Consider the following 24,621-nt stretch of genomic DNA (forward strand, 5'->3'; position numbering starts at 1 on the left):
CAGTCCTCAGTTCGCAGTTCACAGTTCCCATTCCGTTTGCCTTCGCATTCCCATAAATATAATTACAATAATAAAGGAAATATTTACAACAATTGTAAATACCTCGGAGTCGAGTCGAGTCGACAACTCGACACGCACGGCCTCAAATTAATAAACTCCAATTGGTTGCCATTCCAGGAGACCCGCCGCCCATTCCCATTCCCATTCCAGCCTCTGGCTCTGTCCAAATTGCCGGGGCTTCCTGATTCCTGACGAGCGTGTGAGCCCGTAAAGACTTCCTGCCTCCGGGGTTGGGTCTCAGTGCGTGTGAGTGGGAGTGGAGCGGGATGGGATGGAGTATGGCGTATGGCAAGGAATCCTGGGGCCAGGAAAGGCGTGCCAAACTGTGACATTGCCGCCATTTCGACTGCCAGCTCCCTGGGACTGTTACTTTTTATGGTTCTCCTCCCTTCCCCCCATTAAATCTCTTTGTGCATAATTGCACTTTTCTATGCTAAATCGGAGATGGAGGGAATGAGCTTATTGAAAAAAGGAAACACTGAGAGGGAAAAAGGAGAGATTAGGGAGGTTCAAAAAAATTTGTAAACTGGCGGAAAAATATCAAGGATGTCCTAGTCAAAGATTCCTAGCGTAGAAGGGAATTTCTGTCAAATATTCTCACAGAACTTAATTTAAATCAAGTTTAACAAAGCTCAAAAGAGAAATAGGTTACAAAGGCATTAAAAGGTTTAAGAACCCTTCAAACTTATATGGAAAGTCTAGGTTTTACATTCTGTGTTCAAAAAGAATACCAGCTTATTTAATGATAAATTTCCAGTCTTTCCTTTCCTTTTTCCTTTTTATATTTAACTGATTTTTCCCAGTGAACATATCGAGCTCAACTAGGGTGGAAAACTCGTAGTCTTTATTGCGGTAATATCGTGATTAAAATGGCCACACGCCACAATGTCATCAAATAAAATGTAGTTAAGAGGTTAAGTCCACTTGACAGCAGTTCGCCCCTCGAAATGCCATGGGTACCTCTAGGACACTTGGACAATGGCTGGCCAGATCCCGCACGAAATTTATGATTAAACCAGAGTAAGCGAGATAGTCAAGCCGAAAATCTGAGCTCTGAGAGTTGGCCAAAGGTAAACCCGACTGCTGGCCTCCAGTTATATGCTAAAGAGATCAGTGCCTGAGAACAGCGGGGCCAACAATGGACGGCGTTTACCGCAGGCCAAAGAGCCACACTTAAGTGAATTACAAAGGAGCAGCAGGAGCGTGAGTTGGGTGCGGTGGCCAAGGAGGAGTAGACCAGTCAACGCGTTGACAGCCACAACAAGCGGCTTAATCGCATTAGTGTGCCAGGAGCAGGAGGAGGAGCAGGAGCAGGAGCAGGAGCAGGACCAGGAGCTGGGGAAAGGAGAACCTAGGCAAGTGCGAACTGTGCAAAACTGATTGTGCGGCGCCTCCAGCTGCGGGGGGAGGAGGAAAACCACTCCCACAGAGCTGGGGCTTTGTGAGCGTCACTATTTATACAAAAGGGAAAAAGCCAGCTGGAAACAGGCAGCTACAGTTACCACGAGGAGAGGTCCTACAGCAGCAGAAGCGCTAGCAAGAGCAGGATCTTTGCCTGGGCAATCGTCGGGACACAAAAGTTCGCTGGCGGCAGGGCAGGAAATAAAAAATTCGTATTTATATTACACAAAAATGTGTTTTTTTCCTACCCCACCCCAAGAGGAGTACTCAACCCAAAAAAAAGCAATTAATCTACGACACAAGGCAAGGACATAGGAGGCGCAGGCCGAAAAACGCCGGAAAAAGGAGCAAGGGAGCAAAGGAGGCGAGGCCTAGTCGCTGGGGCCAGAGAGGGCAAAGGCGAAAAAGTGCTTATTCCTGCTTCCTGCCAGCAAATCCAATAACTTATCTTGATTTTATGGTTATTTCAACAAAGCCCGGAAGTTGTAGGTGCAGCAAGGACGTAGGACGAAGGGCGAAGGGCGAGGCCGAGGCCGACAACGAGGGCGAACAATTGGCGAAAAGTTCTGTGGCGTCCAGTTTTGCATTTTGCACTTGACATGTCATTGTGTGTGTGCCTGTGTGTGTGTGTGCAGGATAGAGGCAACTGGTTTGGGGTTAAAGGATACGAAAAAGGACCCTGACTGCGACAACAGCGACTGCTACTGTCTGCCAGCTTGTTTATGCGACTCGGTGTGCAACTGCAATTGACATATGGCTTCTTTTCATTCCGGTCGCTCTTAGTTGTAAATTTTAAATGAAATATTTTATTAGAAAAGGCAAAAGTTCCCCCACCTCCTACCGCCCCCTGAGCCTGCACTTGTGTGTATTCCCACAGCAGGTGACGGCCGATTATTGACTTTGTCACCTGACCGAGTCCCCCCTTCTCCCACTCCCTTCTAAGCTGACATCAACAAGATTAATTGGGCGCACTGAGGTGCGTGTCCTGCTGCCTTTGACATTTATGAGCCGCATAAATCTTGGAGACAGTCGACATGGTCAGCACTTAAATGCAACATAATTCGCCTGCCACTAATTGATTGGACAATCCAGTGGCACTTAAAGGGTCCTTAGCTTTGGCTACAATCTCTCCCAGATTATTCAGGGATTAGCTTTTCGAAAGAGAGAGAGAGCAGATGTGGCAGAGTCAACAAGTCCTGCGGGGGGGATTCCAGCAAGCTCTTTCAATTAATATTTAAATTCCCCTCGCACTCCCCCGGACGACCAAGTTAATAATCAAATTATTTTTTATGCAGCCCCCGCCAAGTACAGCGTCAATTACAAGTTGAGATTGAAAAGCGTGGGGGGATTATCCAGAGAGGGTGGGTTTTTCCCAAGGATTGCCAAAAAAAAGAACCAGAAAGGGAAAGGGCAGGAAAAGCTAAGGCAAAGCAGCTGCCAGCAGCAGAAAAGCACAGAACGCAGAGCAGATAGCCAGCCGAGTGATAAAGCCCTGTGTTATAGACCAAGTTTCTGGGCGAGTCTGCGGGGCGATAAGCGTTAACTTTTCTTTCTTTTTTTTTAACATCTCCCTCTCCTCTCTCTTAGCCATTACATATTCATTAAATTGGAAGCCCAGAGAGCCCAGAGAATAACGCGCGAGAGAGGAGAGTGAGAGGCTTGGGCTTAGCCATTTCAGCTAATTGGTAATGGGACAAGTACCGCTCGCCTCTCTCTCTCCTCAAATTGTGGCCTTTGTATTTGCGTGGCAAATAATTGAAACAAGCTCAAAAAACTCGTTTCACGAAAACAGAAACTGAAGCAATGCCAGGCAAATGACGCAATTTGGACTCTAAGGTCCCCCCAGTCTGTGATCTCTGTGAAATCACTTCTCAGATATATATACTAAGTTCCACTGATGTCATTTTGAGTAACTCAGAGTACTCGAGAGTTGATACAAACTCTTTGGGAAATTACTTGCAGCTGCAACATCAGCTATCTACCGCTAATGGGTTATATTTTCTAATTAAATGCAATTAATAGCGTTTCGTGGCATCATAAACATTCAATAAAATGGCAAACAAATGGTTTAAAACGAGGCAGCCTTTTAGCCAGAATGCGGGACCCGCACAAATAAATCATACGCCATGTTGTCACAGATGTTTTGCCAGCGATTATATTTTATTTTTATTTTTTTTTATCTGCTGCTCTTTAAAAGGAAGGAAAACGCTGCTATTTCAGTCACAGTCAATCAGAAAATTATGGACCGTAAATATTATGAGAAAAAAAAAAATTAAATAGCAAAAAGTCAATTTAATGCCATCAATATGCAAACAGCCGCAGGATACGGCACCAAAAAACATTTATGTATTTATATCTACATATCTTTATGAAAAAAACAGCAATAATTGTCCTTTGGCCAAGTGATTTTAAAATGATTTAAATGCGTGTTGACGAAATCGCAGAGGCCAATTTATTAACCAAATAGAATAAAGCAACACACAATCCTCACATATACATATTTATTTGTACGCAATTGAGTGTATAATATTATGCTCGACAGCGGAAACTGAGCACAAAATGGCCGCAATTAAACAATCAGCACATACACAACAATTACAATTGTCGACAACACACGGCAATCGTGGTAGGTAGGTAGGAAGTCCTTCCTATCATCGCTGACAACGTTGTTAGTCCCGGGCATTAATTTATCGTATTTGGCCGGGGCGACAATTAACTTTTCAATAAACAGCAATGGGATTTATGGGGCAAGTTTAGCTTTTGGCTTTTGGAAAAAATCATGTCTCCTCCTCATCTTTATCTGGGACTAAACGATGGCGCGGAAGCGGAAGGAGCGTTCTCTGCCACATATGATTGATATGTTAATGCAGCACGTATACGCCGCGTGTGCCGTCATCTTCAGTGCTGCTGCCACAGCTCCTCTTCCATCATTTGCATATAGACATAATATGCAAATATCTGCCGCAATCTGAAGGCTGTGTGTGTGTGTGAGTGTGTGTAAGCCAGAAAAGTATCTGGCAAGTTGTGAATACGCTGCAGATGTTGACAAAATGTGTGTAAGCATAAATTTATGCATGTGCCACATTGGATAAACATTTTCCACCAGCATATAAGTACAGGGGAGAAGTGGGAGGGGCTTTTCTTTTGCCATTTCCCGACTCTTCCTTTGAATTGGCTTATTAGACGGTGGGGGGGGGGAGAGAGTCCTTTAACGAGAGCCGAGAGGAGAACTGCAGGTGGGCACCGGATTCCACTGCCGCTGACACATCCTCCGGATTGCAATGACACGGAATGCCACCGTTGTGACAATGTGGCACGTTTGTAGCCAAGCTTTTCCAACCATCGCTCTCTCCCTCCCTCTCCCCGCTACGGCCGGCGGCTGGCGTCTCTTTTTGTCTGGGCCGATTTGCGCTGATTTGTTTCGGAGTCCGCCAGTCCATTGGCTTGGGCTCTTTCCGGACGGCCGGGGTCTTTGGGTCAGAACACACATGGACAAATAAAAAAGCCGCCACACAAAAGCCAAACAACCAACAGTCAGTCGGCCCTTAGAGTGAGCTTTGCTTTCATGTCGACTGGCATATGTCCTTTGTATTAGTGGTGATGTTTTTCTCTTTTATTTTCCAGTTGCTGGTCTTTATTTTCCTGTTTCTTTTTTTAGCTAAGCTGATTTGGGTTTGGTTTTTTGTCGCTACAAATGGGCGTATGAGTGATATTCCTGTGTTTTTTTTCTCCCCTGAGCTCTCTTTTGTGGGCAACAATTGATTGATTGATTGAGTGCCATGCCGTCTCGTCGTCAGTGGGTTAGTTGCTATCTCTGATATCTTTAAGGACTTTAAGCTGCATTGCTGCTGACCCAAGAGAAGGAGTAGGAGTAGGAGTAGGAGTAGTAGGAGCAGGAGCAGGAGCAGTCCAGACAGGACACTCAAGGAGAGGCCACTCGAAGCCAGTCGGTGCCTCGAGAGTCGAGAACTTCCGCCAAGACAAAGACCAACTGCAGCAGTAGTAGCAGCTCGCACTCGAAACGGATTTCCTTGTTATGCACACTCCCAGCCTCCTCCGCTCTGCGCCCAAATAACAATGTGGCATCCTCCTGGCAGGAGGAGGCAGGATATTCTTGGCACGGACTTCAATGCGGAGTCGCCTCGCAATTAGCACGCATCAATAGGCACGCTCCTGCACTCCAGCACAAAGCGACTCAAATGGCTAAGGCGAATGCTAATCAAGTGGAGAAGAAAAGTCATCTACCTCCTGGGAAATGCACTATGAAAAAATCTAACTAAAGAAAGGTGTATCTAACAATGATTTCCTTACAAATCTTTTCAAGTTCTTTGAAATTTCAAGGTGTATTGGGATTTTGTACAAAATTTGCATAGGTACGTATAAGTGTTTGTAAAAACTTATACTTAAACTCTACTTTTGTAATTAAGCCTCTAAAGTAGGGAAAATGATCTATCATTTAGATTTTAAACACAAAATAGATATATTCAACAATCTATGGTAACATTTCTCTCAAGATTATCTCACATTTAAATACAAAAAGGTTAAGGTTTCACTTTTTCTTCAACACCTTAACTAATACCTTCCTAAATTAAATATATTCCTTTAAAATTTCTTCACCTTTTTGTTACCTTGTCACTGGTTTTTCTACCTGTACCCACTCCTGGCACCCGCACACCACCCACATTTTCACACATGCCAAGTGCCATAGATCATAGTCAGCTCCAGCTGAGGACCAGAGCAAAAAAAAAGAAAAACATGAAAAAAGAAATGAAATTGAGTATAAGCCACTACAAACGGCGGCACTACAAACGGCAAGTGAGCGTGTGTGGCATGTGTGTGTGCATATATGTGTATGTGGCAGCCACCGCAGGTGGCACAGAAGGTTCGTGGTTCTGGCTCCAAAGTTTCGCCACAATTAATGTGAATGGTGAATATGTTTAATTGTCGACAGGCATGCCATAACCGAAAAGGAGTCGCACAATGCAAAATTTTCCTTGGGATAAAATTAAAGTTTTTCACAGTTCCCCAAGAGAGAGAGAGTGTCTTCTAGAGCGCAGCAAATTGCTAGTTTAGCTATCTCTGCTGCTCGTTTTCATGCTCAAAAGCGTGGAAAGTCCTTTGGGGAAAAGAGAAGAAAGGATCTGCAAAAAAAATCCGTAATAATTACGGGCAATTTGAGCGGCACCATTGAGAGTGAGATACAGAGTGGCTTAAAGTGCTTTATAGACCGGAGTTAGGTTTAATTTACAATCAATTATGGCGGATCCTCCTCGCATTGTTAACCTGTCCGACACATTTAAATGCAATTTAATGCAATTTATGGCCTTACCAGCCACAGTCAGCCAGCCAGCTGGCAGCAGCAGCAGTTATTGGGTAGGCAGAGTGTAAACTCCCAGCATGCTTTATTATTATGCACGAGCATATGCAGAAACAGCGAATGGCGAACAACGACTCTTATTAAAAGCGGAAACAATGCGCACTTCCGCTTCAATTGTGCGTGTGTTTCCAGCATGTACATATATATATTCCCGGCTTTCAGGTTTTGCTGCTCGAGCACGCAATGCGGCATGGAGTGAGGTCCTGCCTTATTATTCATGCTGCCACTGCTGCTGCTGTTGCTACTGCTGCTAGTGCTGCTATATAGCCATCCCTGGCTGATAAAACTTAACAATTTATGGCCAAAAGGGGCGTGGCCACTCGCCGTACAAAACACTTGAATGCACTCAAATAACGAGGCCCATAAATAAACAAGCGTTCAATTAATAGGGACCAAGAGCGAGCCCATGCTTGCGTTGCGTATACGCCATGTATGTACGCAAGGGCTAAGAAGTAGCTGGCTAAGCAAAAACTTAAGTTACCCCAACACTTACCTCGAACTCTTATCCATCTCCAGGACAGGCTCCAGGACATACAAGAACATCTGCAATGAAGAAAGAGAGAGAAAAGAACACACAAAAGAAATATTAGAGTAAGCAGAAATCAACATAAAATTCACATTTGTCACCCCGCCAAAAGTTTTAAAGCAAATCTCTCTTTCCCTTGCCGGTTCCGCAGATATAAATATATCAATCTGAAGTCACATAAGGGGACTACGCCCACTTGTAAGACACAGCTAAATGGGTGTGCAGCTCCTTTAGCATTTCGTGTTGTGATTTATTTTAAATTGCGTTTAGTTCGGTGCTCACAAAACTGACTGCTTGGATGTCTCACTAAGCTTATTTGCCCGTTTTTAATGTCATTTTAAAGACAGCCAACTGACAGGCTGGAAAAAAAATCCATACCCAAAGGACACTAAAGGAGAACACAGAGCAAGATGTAGTGGAGAGTCAAGAGACAGAGAGACAGAGAGAGAGAAAGGTCACCGAATATGCTGTCATCACGATTATCCTTAACGTCGTATGGCTGCCAATGCCAGTTGTTTCCTTTTCCGTTATAACCCTGACCAAAACACACCACACTCACACACATGTGATGCCATTCCGGATGTGTAAGAATTTGTAAAACGAGCCAGCAGCCAGATAGAGGACACAGGACACACAGGACACACACACAGCTAGGACCTGTTTGAAAAACGCACAGAGGTCTCAACTCACTCTTCGATAAAAGCCAAAAAAGCAGAAGGCAGAATGGCAAAAGGCAGCAGGACACAATCATCTCTCACTCGCTCTCTCTCTCTCTGTCTTTTTGAAAAGTGCGTTAGCTGGAGGAAAAAAAAGGGTTGTCCTTTGCCCTTCATCCTTTTTTTCCACTGTGTATTGAAGCAAGAAAAAAAATGAAAGGAAATCAGCAAGCGATAGAGAGTCTCTTTGTTGTCTGCTAATTTCGTTTCGGCATTTTTTCCCTCCTGCAGATGTCTCGAACTCAAACTCTTCTGCTTTTTCTTGGTTTGCATAATTCGTTTCTTTATTTTTCTTTTTTTTTCGTCGACTGCAAATTGAAATTTAAAATTTATGCAAATTTCTGTACGGCGCTGTCAAGGCGAAAAGGGTTTTCCCGTCGACAGCGTGGAAACTTCAATTTGATTTCATTTTTGATGGTGTTGGTAATTGTGCCAAAATGGGAGCAACAAAAAAAATAAGAGACAGCGAAAAAAGAAATAAAAATAAAAAGGGGAGAAGAGAGGCAAGGACAATGGGGAAACTCTCTGGCAAATTAATCGAAATTAAGTCCGAACATTTTTATGGCATACTTTAGGGCGACGCCGCGCCCAGGGGGAAAAATCGGGGGAAATGGGGTTGGGGAAAAGCGTCCAGGGGGGGGGGGTACTTTATCTAAAATCTCTCGGCATGCCAACGCCATTACAGAGTCAGTTTGGACTCGCTTAATCACTGTCCAGCACGCAGTCCCTGCTAGTCCCGAATTTACCACAGCTTTTCCAGCTTTTCCTGCTCCCCTCTCCGAATTTTCCGCCAGGCTTTCACATATGAGGAGCTGCCACTGCCACTGCCACTGCTGCTGTTGTCGCCATCGCCGCGTGCAATTAATTAAAAACAAACAAATTTGAAAATGCACGACAGTTGGAGGACTCGCAGTCTGTCCTCTGCCTCCTGGGAGAGCCCAGTTTCGGGATTCGGCGAAGGCTTCATAGCAGGCCAAAACTGTCAATGAACAATGCCAGCCAGCAGGACACTGGATGCGGCACATTGGGCCACTGGCCACTGGCCACTGGTCTCGGCAGTGGACACTGGACGCGGGACAGTCGCCTGGCAGGCGACAAAGTTGCTGCCCTAAGCGTTTTTTAATGCACAGCACAGATTTCCTGCAGCTGCCCTCGTGCCTGCGCGCCTCCTTGCCACCATGCCTACGCTGCTGCGCCTTCGTTTTCCCTCTCCGGGGCCCCTTTGGTAATTTCGTTTTATTATTTTGCAGTTTTCTGTTGCCAGCTCTGCTGCTCCACTTTGTAAATATTAAATTATGAGAAAGAACGGGCACACAGGCACCAAAAAAAAAAAAAGAAACAAGAAACGAATCAACGAACTTCTGAAATTTCCCAAATGGAAACAGGAACACGAACACGGGCACAAAAACAGATAACAGTTACGCTTACGGCCGTAATAACTGCAGTCTGCCGTACGGAGAGTTCTTCCGCACTCCGGCGAACGTCGTCTGCAGTTGGCAGTTATGACACCAGGTGAGCTCCCCACCACCTTCATATCCCTCTCTCCTTCGTCCTTACGACTTTGCTGGCTTAAAAAGGAGTTACTTTTGAGGGTATTACCAAGGAACTAAGAAGTTGGCAGGCCCCTCACTAAGTGGATCAGGTATCTAAATTGATATAGGGGCAGGAAAAACTGAGTTGTAATTTACAGGTAGGTCAAGAAATAAATTATTTAAGAAATTCAAGGGAAGTGTTCTCCAAGTTTGTTAAATTTATTCAATGATTTTTAAAAACAGTGTATACTTAAAACCTTATTTAGAGCTCAGTTCTCTTAGGAATTAAGTTTTTTTCATGGGTTCTATGGAAATGCTTATTATAATGTTCCCCTTTCAACAGCATAGTTCATATAAAGGCCATCCTACCTAGGTTTTCTATCTCATCTGACTTGTTTTCATGCACATTATTACGTTTTTCCTTCTATCTTCTCTAGAGGTAATAATCCTCAAATTGAAGCACCCAAAAAATCACTATTTTATGTTGGTTAGGGTACTCAGAAATTCGATTTACTTTATTAAATCTCGACTGGACGGGGCTTACTGTGCATTTTTGTTTGTTTTCTGGCTTCACGGACGCTTAGGCACAGAAAAATTCACAACGGCACAACGCTGCGTATACGTAATGCTGTTACTGCTGTTACTCCTGCTACAGCTCCTGCTGCTCCTGCTGCTGTTGATCCTTTCTCCCTCTCTTTTCAGCTGCTTGAACAATTACATGACGCCTTTTGCTATACGCCATATGCGGCAAATGGCCATAGTAACGGAGAATGGGCCTGCATTCATACATGGATATGCCAATGATGGTCATCGTGCTAACTGCTTTAAGTGCAGACAGAGTAGAGCAGAGCAGAGCAAAGAAAGGATAAGGGCGGGACGAGGCGAGCAGAGCACTCCAGTGAAAAAAAATTGAAATTGAAAAAACGACAAAAGTTTGCGGCCGCATCCGGAGCAGAGTCCTCATCTTCCCGGGCTGCCCCTCGTGGCTTCCGCTTCAGCCCGAGTGCCGTCATCATTCGCATTCGTGTCCTGTGCCTGCTGCTGTCGTTTGTCGCATGCAATAAGTGCTAGTTGAGTGGCGGCACTTGAAACCAGAGCCACACATTCAATTGGCCGTCTCTGGGAAACGTCTCTTCTACCCTCTCTTCACCCCTTTCGCTATGTTTTTTTTTTTTTTGGCCTGATTCGAATCCTGGTCTGTCGTGCCCTGCACTGACTGCATGTGTTTTCCAGCGGCGCTTCGGATTTCACTTTTGGCCCTGGGTGTCGTTGCTGGCGACCTGACGCCGCCATTTCCGCCGACCAGCACGGAAGTGGCAGGAGTCCTTTTCCCCTACGGTCCCTCAGTCCAGCAGTCCCGCTGTCCCTTAGCCCTTTTTCCCCTGACCGCCGTCTTTCCTCAATTCCTGCGGATTTGCTGCCGCGGCCATTGCATACGAAATGTGTTGCATACATTTGCGGGCAGCTGCAGCAGCGGCAGGTTGAACAACAAAAAAACGCCTAGGATACACGCAAAAAAATAAAAGAAAGCTATAGCAATCAAAATGGAAATAAAGGGGAATGGAAATGAGATGGCAGTGCTGGGTATTTATCTACTTTTATAGAAGGATCTTGGCTGGAAATGAAAGTATTCAACACTTTTTTTCGGGTTAGAAAATTGACTTAAATAATTATAGTCCGAAGTATAATGAAAAATCGTGTAATATTAAATAGTATACACTTAAAAAACTCATAACTAAGCCAAAAATGCATCAATTTCGATTCGGAAAGCCGTCCTATGTTAGTTTTTATTAGGCTAATAAATCTACATACTCAGTTTAACATTTTTAAAAAGTTGATTTTTTTGCCTTTTTTTTGACAATTTTAACGATGTAACCCCTTATAAATTTTTTGAAAAATTGAAAAATGTAGTCTTGTTTCGGAGATAGCTAGAAAGATTTGCCTGTTGAAGCTGATCAAGAATATATATGATTTATAGGGTCGGAAATGTCTCCTTCACATATTTTTAAGCTTCGGACTAAAATTACAATACCCTGAAAGTGTATGAGAAAAGTCTTCGATTTAAGGAAAACCTAGCATACTTTGCGTATACTTAGCGCGAAAACACTTAAATTAAGTATACGCCATGTGTGTTTGAAGGGAGAATAGTTTGCAAATATATAAATATAACTATATCCATTTAAAAAGCAAGCTTAGGAATGTAATTATACGATCAAATCGGAAATCGATCACACCTAAGCTTCAAATGCCAATTTTTTCAACAAATCAAAATTTAAAAAACTCATAACTTAGCTAAAAATGCTTTAATTTCAATTCGGAAAGCGTTCCCATGTTAGGTTAGGTTAGGTTAATAAATCTACATACTCAGTTTAACATTTTAAGAAATTTATTTTTTTTACATATTTATGACAATTTTAATGATGTAACCCCTTATAAAATTTGGAAAATTTTGAAAAAATTAGACTTTGTCCGGAGATGGCTAGATCGATTCAGCTTTTAATGCTGATCAAGAATATATATGATTTACAGGGTCGGAAATGACTCCTTCGATCGTTACAAGCTTCTGACTGATATTATAATACCTTGCAAGGATATAACGATACTTCAATTGTTCTCTCTCAACCTATCGTCATGTAACGGAATCTTGGCATCACTGGCAGGCATACAAATTCGTATAATAATGGTTATGCAGGACAAACGGACGAATGGACGGACATTGGTCGCTTAGAAACCGGCGCGCGTTTTCTTTCAGGTTTTCAGGTTTTCCAAACCGCCGCTTTCTATGCATACAAAATGGTAAGGTAAAACCGAGGCCGGTATGTGTGCGAGCGGGTAAAGGATAATGTCCTTCAGCCAGTGGCAGCCATTTGCCAGTTTGCGGTTTCCGTTTCGCGTCCTTTTTCGTCGTGCAATTTCAGTTTTAGTCGAGTTTTTAGTGGCGTCCACAACTCGGCCATTTAAGCACATTTGTCGTCTCATTGTCCTGCCAGTGTCCGTGCCCCTCTGACCACCGCTGACAGTGTGCTAATTAGAAGTCCTTGTTGCTTGTGGCCACAACAAAACAGACGTCCACAGGACACGGCTACAGCTACAGCTACATGGGGCAGAACTCTAGACAGAATGGCACATAAAACCAAGGCAAGGCAAGGCAAGGCAGGGAAAACAATGAAAACTACTTTGAGGCCAAAGTCAGGCGGCGGCTTGGTGGAGAGCGCAGGCCTTCGTTTTTGGCTATAAAATGCATGGATGTCCTTTGGCCACTTGAATGTCCTGGCACGTTTTGCGTGCACTGCACATTTTTTATTGTGATGCTTCCTCATGGCTCTCGTAGCTCCTTGCGATGTGTGACTTTAATTTCGAGTTCTGGGCCATTAAAACAATGTTGGAGAGGGGGTTGGGGTTAAGACAGTCCTGGCCCCCTAGATCCTTGCTCCCTTTTCCCCTTTTGCCAAAAAACCGCACGAGAGAAATGCCCCGGCCAAAAATATAAATAATTGCTTTGCCTGCTCAACTGTGAGAAGGAGGGCATGTGGCGGTTGGTAAGGACGAAAAGGATACCAACTGGCATTGTCTTCCAGTGCAACGCACATTAGTTCTCGTCTCAGTCGGAAAGCCCCTTCCAATCCTTCCACTTCCACTCCCCCCCCATATATATAAAGCACTCTTGAGTTTAAGGGGCTTAGTGCCTCGGATCTCGGTGCTCGCAACTCGGACCTCGGACCACATGACTTCATTTTTCCTCGGGCCGGAGAGCATTTATAAAATAAAATTTGTTTATTATGAAAATGCAGCGATGCGAGATAAGCAAGTGCCAGTTGCGAGCCACAACAAAGTTGGCCACTTGACTGGCCAATGCCTGCCCCCCACCCCTTTTTGCTTTCCACTCAAATGCCTGGCCATTTTCCTCCCTTATCCTTGTTAATTGCTGCGGTTTCCGGCTGCTGCCTGTTTCCAGTTTTCTTGCCAACAAAAATAAATGAATATTTTTGCGCCAGCTTAGACATGAGTGCAGAATAAATTGTTTGGCATCTTGCTACTGAATTATGCTGCAACGTATCTGTATCTGCAACTTGTATCTCTGCGCAAGTATCTTTTAGTTGGCAAATCAAGTGCTGGCGACTGGACTCGGTTGAGTAATTGCCAAAGCATAAATAAGCCACCACCCTAAAGGAGTTTTATGCCCCGCGTTCGAGCGGAAACGGAAATGCGAGCTTAGCGGGGAGCAATGGTTCTAACTGGGCGCAAAACACTTTTAATGGCCACAATAAAAAAAAGAAAAAAAAACGCCAGGCGCGGGCATAAACATTAATGAGAGAGGTGGTGGTGGCACATCGATTGGGCCCAAGAATTGTTACCAATTCTAAAGAAGCCAAAGAAGAGACTTGTTCTTTTATATCACCATCGCCAGTGAGCTGCTACTGTGCATAATTTATGCCTTGGCCATAACTCAAACCGGCGACGGCGAATGGTTAAAAATGTCTTGCAACTGCAACCATAATTCCTGCTGCTCGACGGCAATAAATCACAAAATTTTCCATCTTCCATCTGCTTCGGAATCTGGTAGGTGCCCCCCTCTCCCCCTGCCAAAAAAATGGGAAAGCTGTGGTGGAAATGCATATTGGCTGAGTAAAGCAGCCACACACGACATTAACACGTGACAGGCGACGGGGAAATGAGAATTTCCACCCCTCTCTCTTACTCTCTCTCTCTCTCTCTCTCTCTCTCTGTGGCAGCCTGTTAATTTCATTCATTATTTATGGTTTACCTCAAAAACGCATCAGAGAATGGTAACCGACAACCTGCAACGAGGCAAGTACATCGTGCCACTTACAACCCTGTGGCAAAAGCCATTCCCCCGCAGTTACACTTTTAATTAACAAACGCACGAAAATAGGAGACCCAAGTGCAATGAGGGGTTGACTGCGATGTGGCATGTTGTTCATTGGAGAGAGAGAGGGGAGAGAACTCAAATAGATATTGCATGTGTGCGAGCATTAATGCAAATGTGCACACAACGAAATAATAGATAATAATGGTTGAGAGTATAAAGAGCAATAAATATTAATTAGCCAGATATTCGGTATTAAACAGGAGCTTTAAAATACCAATATTATAATTATAAAACAATTATGTGATATGCTGGATAATGAATAGTCGCATTAGATAGTTAAATTCTAATTAAATGTGATACATTAAACTAGAGATAGAGGAAACTATTTATTTGGAACTCTTTTTACTGAAATAACTACTAGAATTTATTGCTCCCAATGCTATTAATTTATAATTAGGTATAAAACATAAGGTTAGACAGGTTTTAATTATGGTTTCCAGTATGTTATTTAAATCCTTTAATTAAAAATATTTTTAGGATTAATTGAAACCCGATTTTCTAATACTAAATAATTTGCCACATTAAATAATTTATTTATATAAATTCCCAAACATTTTCATAGTATTTTCCGCACATTACGCATACGCCGCGTTGCCGGGTAGCCTGCAAAGTTGACATTCAGCGAATTTTCTTCTTCTGTTTTTGTTGTTGTTGCAATGAGTGCATTGTTGTGTCTTCCCCTCAATGCAATTAAGAGATGGCATTAATCAACAGGCTCCCCCCTCGGTTCCCCTCCGTTAACCACTGCAAACTATTCTCCATAGTTACAAAATTTCGGAATGCTCCCCGTTTCTTTTTTTCTGGCTGGACTCCATGGAGGATGCTTTAATTTATTTAGACCAAATACAAACGCAAGCGAAAAATGGCAAACGACAGAAATTTATCTCCTGCACGCCTTGTCGCATAAATTATGTCGAGGAAGGGGAAGTTGGGGCTGGGGGAGGAGAGATGGCTTTTCTCTCTGGCGAAATTAATGAAAGCAAGGCAGTGCCGGCGAAAAGATGCCGAAGCAGCGTAAAACACGAGACAAAAGACAGTTAAAATGAACTAAAATCAAATGAAATGTGCCCACCAAGGGGAGGGGGGTTGGTGCCTAATGACAGGCAGCAACAACAACAACAAAAAGAAGGGGGCGTGGCGGGGCAATACAACAACAGGAATAGGGAAATAAAGAGTGCTGGCGAATAGGAAGCGGAAATGAAAGCAGCGATGCCGAAGGATGGCGCTCTGAAGATGCGCGATGCGATGCGATGCGATGCAGCAGCATTGGCAATGCAACAAATCACAAGTGCAGCAGCAACATTGCAGCAGCAACAGCAGCAGCAGCAGCAAATGTTGCATGGCAAATGCGATTGTCAAGCAATGACCTCATTAAGGAGGCGAGGAAAGAAGGCATTGGGTGCTGGCTTCCAGGAAGTCAATGTTCATCCTGCCTGGCATCTCCACTCGCCACAATCCTTGTCACTTTGCCACCCCTTTGGCCTCCGCCTCCGCATTAATAACTGCCAACCGCAAACAATTATAGCGAACTGAGCAGCAGAGATTGGGTGTCACTGGGAAAAATGAACTATAAACTCGAGAGATGTTTGTTAATATTATAAGAAGTTTAAGGAGTAATTTAGGGACATCCTAATGAAATAGAATATATGTTAAACTGCCTATAAAATCTATATTCATTGAATTGTGACCTGTTTTTTCGGCTAAGTGTATCTGCAAACACCTCAAATGTGGGAGAAGGATGCCAAACCCAAGGGTAGTTTGATGATGGGGGCCAGGATAAGCAGCCGCAGGCGAGCTGTCACCAAGCATACAACGTCATATACGTCAAGCGAACGAGAGTGCGAGTCGCACTGAGTGTGGAAGTGGAATTTGAAGGGGGTTTCCCCTATGCGCTTCAGCCTCTAATAATGGCGATATAATCAGTGCTAACAAAAAGCGACAAGGAGAAGGAGAAGGATGATGGCAAGCAAGCCGCAGCACAAAGGTGACAAAATGTGATGGCACTAAAAACGGGACAATGACATGGCCACGGTAAAACCGTTTCCGTCCAAAAAACACACATTAAAACCAGGCTATACAGGGAAACACCCACAGAGACACCTGTCAACCGCACTCAGGAGGAGCTGCAAACTGTCATATCCTTAAAGCGGCACGGCTAAGCTTCACCAGAAGAAGAAAAAAAAACCCAAGACAACCAAGAACAAATTACGTCGCATTTAAGTTTCATAATATGCTTAAAATGAAAACGCACAAAAACTTTTCCCCACCCAGAGAGTGTGGAGAGTTAAGCAATATTTTCTTTTGAGTATTGCCAGAGAAACTAAGCTCCGAAAAGCACCTGCCAGGACACCTGGAGTGTGAGCTAGCTGCTGACTGCAGTCTATGTCCTGTGGCCAAGACAATGGGCTGCGACAAGTGCAGGAGTGAAGGAGTCTATAAAAACGAACGAGCGGGGAAAATGCAAGTCGCCTTTCGTCTCCTGTCTCCCGTCTCTCTCGCAGACAAGAACTAAAAACTTGCAAATGCACAACGGAGTGGCAGCGGCGGTGGCATTGCAAAACCGCATGCTCAACATGGAATAGAAAGAATAAACTAAGAACTGCAACTACAACACATTTTGCAGGGGGAGAGAGAGAGGTGGGACCACATCTCATTGTCTGGCGACGACGGGCCAGGACCAGGACACCTCGCCCCCCAAAAAGTCCAGCCAGAGCCCAGAGCTTCCTCAAAAAGGATTTCAGCCGGAGCAACAGACAAGACAGCGAACAAACACACACAATTGTGTGGGTGTTGTGTGGGTGTGTTGTTCTCTTTCCTTTTTGCCACATGGCCATTGTTGGTGCTGCTGCTCCTTTTTTTTCACACACAAAATCATAGGAAGGCGGTGCTGCCGGCGACTGACAGCTGCGGGAATGCAGTTTTATTTACACTTTATTGACTCGAAATCAACTTGAAAACATTTGCCCATTTATGTTTAAATAGCTGACAATGCAGGCCATTTTTTGGTAACAACAAGAGGCAGAGTTCAGTGGGTTTTTTAATTAAGTTATGGGGGTTTCGTGATGGGAATAAGTCTGGGAAACGAAAACACAGGGGGTTACATCTATGAAAATATGAAATAAATCATAAAGTTATGATTATTCTGGGGGAAATTATGTAAAAATCTATAAAATCGAATCAATAATTAGGAATATTTTAAGTTTCTTAACTGAGTTACTTTGAAAATATGGTATACTCGGTTTACTTCTTAAAAATATTGAAATAATCAATCAAATTTTATTAAAAATGTGATTAAAGTAAAGTTTTTATAAATATATTATAAACTAATTAAATTAAAATCATTTAAAACCTACATTTAAATCAGCTTCAACTTGTCCCACAAACCTTCTTAAATATCATATAAAATCAAATATCTTTCCCATTCCTAGTTCCTTATTAATTAGGTTTCATCCTTTGGACGCAGGACCAAGTGTTGAACTTTGAACTCGAGCAAAGTGAACCCTCCTTGACCGCCGTGTTTGTATTTCAGTCCTTTTGAATGGTGTCACCTGCGGCGCCTTCAAGGAAGACTCCTTGCTTTCATTGAGCCTTTTCAAAAGCGATCATATGAATGTTCTAGGCACATTTCCACGGCAAAACAAATTTCGCTGGCAGTTTTTTTTTTCATAAATCACAGCGAGTGTGCAGAGTGTTTGTGATAACAAACATGACCACATGCAGTGTGGGTCACTTGGAAAATTATGACAACCTGGCCAAGAAAGCACACGGGCCAGGCATGTTCTGGCAGGACACCCATTCGAATATGAGTGTATGTGTGTGTGTGTGTGTCTGAGCTCTTGTTCACTGGGAAATTCATGGCCTGTTGGCAGCCGGCCCGGAAAAACCAGAGGTGGAAAAACAGTACCAGCAGCAGCAGCAGCCGAAGCTGAGCAGCAGGCCACGCCAATTGGCAGAAAACAAAACATGGCCAAAGGGGTTGCTGCCACTCATTGCCAAAAATTTAAGGGGTGGGAGGAGAACTGAACCTCTCCCACCTTTTCGCCCGGTGAGGTGGCCCAGTTTTTGCCAAGGATTCTTGGGCGCCACCACCACCCCCCTTTGTTTTTGGCAATCAGCTTCATCTTCTAGTTGGAGGAGCCTCTCTCGCTTCGGCACTCCTCTGGCCTTTCATGTTTGCCAAACGGAACTTTGGCTCGTTAATATTTTTGCACAGCGGGCGGGTAGTAGAAGGGGTTTCCCCCCCTTTTTTCAGGATCAACTTCCCATTCCCCTTACTCGGCAAACAAAACGAAATCAAAAAAGTTCAAGACAAACGATGGCAACAGCAGCAAATTTTATAAATCTGCATAAGCCAGAAGGAAGCTGTGAGGGGGTGCAGCAGGACCTTATCCCAATCCTTTTGAAAGGTATTTGCAATATTAATTTTTGCAGGCTTCATAAATTCTGTGACTTGGCCTCTTTTGTCAGTTAACGAAATAGGTGTGTATGTGTGTGTGGCATGAAAAATTCATTTGCCAAACGCTCGAAAGTAGGCAACACGCTGGCAAAACAAAATATTTGCACAAAATAAAAAGTGTCGAGTAATGGAAATGGATACTCAAAAAGGGTAAAAAAGGTAAAGAAAAACAAAAAAACCGAATACAAAGTGCTTTTGCAGGACTAAAAAAGAGAAGCTAGGCTAACAAAATAAAATGGCGCATAAAATTTTAATGCATATCAAATGATTTAATTTGACGCCACATAAAAATGGACACAAAACTGGGACGACAGGCAAAGTGTTTAAAGAGGCATGCGTGTGTGTGTGTGTATTCGGTGGCAGGGGGAGAGGGGGTTAGAAAGGAGCTAGAAAGGACATAGGGGGGAAAAAAACGTGAAAGAAAGAAAGCAAAGTCTCGTAATTACTTTGATGAAAAATGGCAGTTTCAGTGATTAAGCAAAGCCGGGAAAGCGGGCAAAAGGAAGTGGGCCCCACTTGTATTAGTGCGTGTGTGCCACTGCATGCGTGTGTGTGGCATGTGGCACCATTCACTTGATTACACATACGCCATGTTGTGCGAGAGGCGAGAGCAGGAAATTAAGCCTGTGGACTAGGCGGAAGTGGCCAAAGTCAAACGATGTGCCAGCCTGCAAGTATGTGAAAGATTACACGGCAAAAGAGCCTTGGAAAAAAATTAAGGATAAGGTCATAATTAATTGATTCAAATTAAAATAATTAATTATGTTCCTTTTTTTTTGGTACACTTTTAAATAAACAAGGAAAAGAAACTAACTATGGGAAGCCAAAGTTTATATACCCTTGCAGTTTGTAAATGAATTATGGGATCATATTTGAATTTGATCATAATTAATCTTTAAATATTCGTATTTTTTAAATCGATATTATTATATGACAATTTGGTCGACTAATCAAATTTTAAAAATTGCATAACTAAGCCAAAAATGCATTATATTTAATTCAGAAACCATTCCTATGCTAGTTTTTACTAGCGCAATAAATGTACTTACTCTTTTTAAAATTGAAAGAAATTGCAATTTTTGCCAATTTTAGCAAATTTAAACGATGTAACCCCTTATAAAATTTTAAAAATTTGGAAAAAAATAGATTTTGTCTGGAGATGGCTAGATCGCTTTCAGCTTTTAATGCTGATCAAGAATATATATGGTTTATGTGGTCGGAAATGATTCCTTCACACAGTTAGAAGATTTTTACTACAACTATAATGCCCTTCAAGAGTTTAATAACTTATGTTTTATCCCTAATTAGAGCATTTTTTTAAACATGCGAAATGTACTTAATAGAGGATTTCTGTATAAGAAAGAATCCTTAATCTTCTTAGATGTATTTTTTAACATAAACAAGTTGTAAGTTGTCCTTAAATAATACTACAACTAAGCTCATCTTCAAGTCCTATTGCAAGTCCAATATATATGCAATTTATTTAAATGTAAAAAAATATTCAAGGCATTACTCCCATATGTTTTCCTAAAAAAAGACTCCCTTAACTGCCCAGAATGTATTTTAGTAGTCCTTAGAGCTCTAGGTTTTTTCCCTAGTGTATTTTTTTCCCCTGTGTCTGTTCCAGTGTGTATGTGTGTGTGTGTGTGTGTGTGTGTGTGTGAGCCTAATGATGTCAGCGGCAGCGTGAACACGCAGTTGCCGCATTAGTTGTAATTGCCGCGCCATGTTCTTCAATGATCGCCTCCTCGCCTCCTTATCCAACAAACATGTCCTTCAAGGACCTGCCGCCATAACTCAGGCCAGAGGGCCCTCGTCCTCGGTGGGCTTTTAAGTAAATATCGACGAAATATGCCAGGCCACGTTCGCAAAGAGACCCGCGACGACATGAAAAATCTAGCGAGAAAAACATCTTGCCATAAAGAATGCAGAAGAAAAATTGCAATTGCGATAGCAAAGGCATCAGAACTGCAACAGCAGCAGTAGCAGCGGCAGCAACAGCACCAACAATGACAATAAATTGCAGCAAAAATGAGCAATGAGTAATTCATATGGTGAGACAGAAGCCGAAGGAAGGACCAATGGCCAGGAGCTGGAGGAAGTCGAGGGAATAGCCGCAGAGCGAGCAATTCAACGGGCCATCAATCTTGACTGCTCCCAGCTCCCGGCTCCCGGCTCCCGACTCACAGCTCCCAGCTCCTCATCCTTATGCTACTGCTTCTCCTGGCGCCGCAGAGTCTACATCAATTTGGCAGCCACGAGGAGCCAGGACGACGGACATTCGGACTCATGGACAACCAACGGACATGACGCGCTTTTATGTGGCTGCTGGGAATTGAAGAGCCAACACAAAACTGCGGAAAATAAGGCAAGTAGTGGGGGAAGGGGGGGGCAAAAAAAGGGGGTAAGGGCGGTACGTGAGCGCGGAGCGTTTGTAATATGCTTGTAAAATGCAATAAATTTTGTTAGCTCTCGGACAAAGTCCGGACACAAGAGCAGGAGCAGCAGAAGCAGGAGCAGGAGCAGCAGCAACATTGACGATGGCAAGCCATAAAACGCGTTTTTGATTTGCCCCAAAATTTATGTGAGCACATTAAATGCGAGACAGTCAAAGGCAAAGGCAGGCAGCATCAGCATCAGCAACAGCAACAGATTGTTGAGCACCATAATCTCCATCACCGTCTGTTATCAGCCCCAACAACACCAGCAACACGACATCAGCAGCAGCAACAGCAGCAGCAGCAACAAAAGCAACAGCCAGCGACAGGTGTTGTCGTTATGTGCCATAATCTTTTTGACAACCCGCTGCATATTAAAGCACCGCCCACGATGACAGAGTTGATTGGTGTGCCTGATGTCAGATAGCTGTTTTGCTGCTCCTTTGCCGCTTGTTGCTGCTACACTCCTATGATGTTGCAGGTTGTTGTTGGGTTGCTTCTGTGTAGGTGGCTCTTGTTTCTAGATTGCCATTCGATTGTTGCTGTTGCTGCCATTGCTTTTCGATTGTTCCTAGTTGCTTCTGGCAATTGATGGTTGCTTATGTACTTGTAGTTTGTTGTTGGAGTCTTGTATTGATATTGCAGGTTGGTTTGGGCTTTTATTGTTTCCGGTTGTTGCAGCTTGTTCCAGCTTGTATGTTGCTCATGTTAATAAATTGATAGTTATTGAATAATTGTTGACTAGAAACCAATATAAAGCATGCTGTTGCTTCGATTATTCAGTTAGTTAATGGCTTATGCATGTTTTTAATAGTTTCAGATTAATTTTGAATAGGTTTTAGTTACTCTTGGCAGCTGTTGCTTCTGGATTTTCTTGTATTTTATAATTAAACAAATATATTAATAATACAAGATCAATGTCTGGTTTTAAATATCAGTTTCTTATTTCTTAAAGCTAACAACGAGTTCTTTGCTATTATTGTTTTTAGAGAAATACCACTTTTCCAGACTCAAATTCACAGTACCATAGGTTTATTGATCTTGAAGCTCATGTTTCCACTTTCATATAGATTTCCTTGGCCATTGGCTTCCTCAGAACTCTGCTAACTCATTTTCCATAGTTTCACTGATGTTGTTGCCATGTTGCCATGATTTAGCAGCTGTGCAATTTGTTGACTTTAAAGCTAATGTTGCTGGTAGTGTGGCGCCTTTATCTCTCCGACTTATTTGCAGTTCCGCTCCGATCTCTGTTTATATTTCGGTTGGATTCTCTGAACAAATCTTTTCTCCTCTGCTCGTGTTCTCTCTCTCTCCATTTCTGGTTGCAAAATCATTGTTTGTTTATGGCAAGTTTTATGTATCGGCCAAATCGCGAAACGCCAAACATGTGGGTCTATCTCTACCAACATACAAATGTCTGTCTGTATGCCGGCAGCCGCTAAAATCGGAACATCTGCGTGCGAGTACGCGTATGTTGACGTAATGCGAATGGAAATAGCAACCAATTATTCAGGCTAAACATTTCAAACTCTTTGTTTATGGGCCGAACAGCGTCTCTGGTCCGTTTTCGGCCACATTTTGGTTTTTGGGATTTAAATTCAGACTCGGACACTGGCGGAGCATCTAGACTCTGTGGCGAGGCCATAAACTGGGACACAGAGTTGTGCCCGGACTGGTAATGGAAAATTCGCAAATTCCCCCGAAAAGGATCCACCATTCCCTGGCCACCGATGTCAATTAATGCTATTTCGCAAACTGCAATCAAGTCTCTGGACACTCTTACACACACACACACACAAACAAATTGCAATCGAATGGCAAGGAAATACTTTTTGTGCAGCACGAAAAACAATTGAAATTGGATATTTATTCAGTTGGAGCTACAAAAACTTGAACCAAAAATCATGCAAATTGTTATATATATTTCAATATTTTATTAGTCCTGGGATCTGAATTCGATTCCTACTTCGCTGCCATAAATTGCAGCAGTTGCTCCGAGTTGCTCCGACTAGCGACGAATCCGAGCCTCGTCCTAGGACGATGGACTTGCTCGGCCATAAATATCGCAGCCATTACACATACACAAACATAAAGATAGAGGAAACATGAATGGCACAATAAATAAATCGGGTAAGCGGCAGCGTTTTAAAACAAATAGAATGGAGAAACACAAACAGAAGCCAAAACAAAACAATTTCGAATGCACAACTAAAGCTGGCTTGTGATGGGCTATTGGTGGAATATATATATATACAAATATACTATGGCGAAATAAAATTTGCATTTTTTGCGTTTAAAGCTTCGGTATCAGCAAAAAAAAACTACGAACCGAATATTAAACAAAACACCATAGAAACACGACTGAGAGAAGCTGAGATGTGCAAAGTCAAAGTCAGCAGAAGCAAAATGTTATCGGTTATTGAACAAGTATCATTTGAAGGGGAGGGGATGATGTTATTCAGGGGTAGTGTCTTGTCATTGAAGATGCTTTGTATGTGCATATTCCGCTGCCTTATAAATAAACGTGTGCGCTACTCATCTTTATGTACATATTTCTGTCCTTTGGAATCGGATGAAGGTGCGGCGCATGTTGATTTCTTTTATTTTCTTAATCTTTCTCTCATTGCTCTTTGTTTCTGTTTCTGCTTCTGCTTCTGATTTTGTTTTTCTTTTATTTCCTTTTCTTTTTTGTGCTGCCGAAAACTCTGCTTTTAATGAGGGGAATTTTCCTGTTTGCTGTCGAGTGGCAACGTGGCGTATGAGTAATGCCATTTTGAGAGTGTCACAAAAAGACCTTTAAGATTGTATGTTATGTGTGTAGTTCTTGAAATAAATCTCTAAAATAGAGTTTTTGTATTTTATTTTAAGTATTTTAAGCACATACTGTGATTTTAATGGTGGTTATTATCTTTTAATGAGACAGATTAGATCTTTTTTAGGCATCCTACGCTGCGTATGAGTAATGTCAGCTTGGCGAGCTCTTTTTTTTAGTTTCTTATGTATGGTATACAAAATATAATATATTTTTTTTTTGGATTATATCCGATTTCAGCTATATTATTTAGCCATTTGCGTAGAATGCCACACTGCGTATGAGTAATATTAGTTTAAGATACTCTTTGAAAATTCCTTATAAATGGCATAGACAATATAATATATTTTCAGTATTACATCCGATTTGAGCTACAATTGTATTCTTGGAGTAGATTTAAGGGCTTTCCCTC

General features: G+C 42.7%; 1 long non-coding RNA gene across 1 annotated transcript in view; it reads left to right on the plus strand.

Moving 5' to 3' along the window:
• LOC147644485 (uncharacterized) overlaps window positions 1-24,621 on the plus strand; it is a 95,356-nt gene that overhangs the window by 17,198 nt on the left and 53,537 nt on the right. The window lies entirely within an intron of this gene.

This window comes from Drosophila serrata, unplaced genomic scaffold (genome assembly GCF_035046125.1).
Source record: "Drosophila serrata isolate PLE 108 unplaced genomic scaffold, ASM3504612v1 contig_165, whole genome shotgun sequence".
NCBI classification, from domain to species: domain Eukaryota; kingdom Metazoa; phylum Arthropoda; class Insecta; order Diptera; family Drosophilidae; genus Drosophila; species Drosophila serrata.